Here is a 1,907-nt window from a genome sequence, read left to right as displayed (position 1 = left end):
ACCTTCATTTGCTGTGTACACAAAGCAGGTAGGTTCTAAGTGACTAAAAATATTAGTTGCTGATGGGAGGTAACAAAATGAGAAGAAATAGTTGCTAACATCCATTAATAGTTGGAACATGGAATATACAAAGTATGAATCTAGGAAAATTGGAAGTTGTCAAAAAACAAAATGGAACGCATAAACACTGATATCCTAGGCATTGTTGGTAGTGGTGTTTGTGTGCCAAATCTAGTTGGTTCCAACTCACAGTGATGCTGTATACTGTTTCCAAGGCTATAAATCTTTCCAGGAGCAGAAAGCCTCATCTTTCTCCCAGGGAGGAGCTGGTAGGTTTTAACAGTTAACCTTGCAGTTAGCAGATGAACTCATAAGCCACTAAGCCATCAGGAAGCAGAAATTCAAAATGGCCATTTTGAATCTGACAATCACATTGTTTACTATGACGGGACAACAAATTTAATAGGAATGGAGTACCATTCATAATCAAAAAGAACCTTTCAAGATCTATCTTGAAGTACAATGCTGTGATAGGATAATATCCATACACCTACAAGGAAGACCAGTTCATACCACTGTTATTCAAATTTACGCACCAACCACTAAAGCAAATGATGATGAAATTGAAGAATTCTGCTAACTTCTTCAGTCTGAAATGATCAAACATGCAATCAGGATATATTCATAATTACTGGTGATTGGAATGCAAAGGGTAGAAACAAAGAGTTTTAGATCAGTGGTTGGAAAATATGGTCTTGGTTATAGAAACAATGCCAGAGATCTCATGATAAAATTTTGCAAGATCAGTGACTTATTGCAAATACTTTTTAAAACAACATAAAAGGAAATTATACAAGTGGACATCACCAGATGGAATATACAAGAATCAAATTGACTACATCTGTGGGAATAGATGGTGGAAAAGCTCCATATCATCAGTCAAAACAAGGCCAGGACAGACTGTGAAACACATTACTGATTGCTCATATGCAAGTTCAGGCTGAAGCTGAAGAAAATTAAAACAAGTTCATGAAAGCTAAAACATGACCTTGGATATATCTGAATTGACCTGAATTCACAGACCATCTCAAGAACAGATTTGATGCATTAGACACTAATGATGGAAGACCAGAAGAGTTATGGGAATACATAAAAAACATCATACATGAAGAAAACAAAAGGTTATTAAAAATGCAGGAAAGAACTAAAAGACCAAAACAGATGTAATAAGAGACTCTGAAATATGTTCTTTAGCATAAAGAAGCTAAAGGAAGTGGAAAAAAATTGATGAAATAAAAAAGCTGATCTAAAAATTTCAAAGGAGAGCTTGTGAAGGCAAATTGAAGTATTATGATGAAATATGCAAGGACCATGAGTTAGAAAACCAAAAGGGAAGAACATGTTCAGCATTTCTCAGCTGAAAGAACTAAAGAAAAAAATTCAAGCCTTCATTTGTACTATTGAAGGATTCTATGGGCAAAATGGAGTCCTAGTGTGGCACTGTGGGTTAATGCAAGATTGGTCTGAACTGCAAGGTAGGTGGTTCAAACTAACCAGCCACTCCTCAGAAACCCTATTGTTGTTGTTAAATGCCATTGAGTTGGTACCAACCCATAGCGACTTTTGTGCACAACAGAACGAAACACTGCCCAATCCTAGGCCAACCTCACTACTGTTGCCACGCTTGAGTCCATTGATGCTGCCACTTGGCCAGTCCATCTCGTTGGGGGTCTTCCTCTTTTCCTCTGACCCTCCACCTTACAAAACATGATAGCCTTCTCCAGCAACTGGTCCCTCTTGACAATATGTCCAAAGCATGAGAGACGAAGTTTGGCCATCTTGACCTCTAAGGAACACTCTGGCTGCACTTCTTCCAAAACGAATCTATTGGTTATTTTGGCAGCCCA

Source organism: Chrysochloris asiatica, unplaced genomic scaffold (genome assembly GCF_000296735.1).
Source record: "Chrysochloris asiatica unplaced genomic scaffold, ChrAsi1.0 scaffold00026, whole genome shotgun sequence".
NCBI classification, from domain to species: domain Eukaryota; kingdom Metazoa; phylum Chordata; class Mammalia; order Afrosoricida; family Chrysochloridae; genus Chrysochloris; species Chrysochloris asiatica.
Note: the sequence above shows the minus strand (reverse complement) of the source record.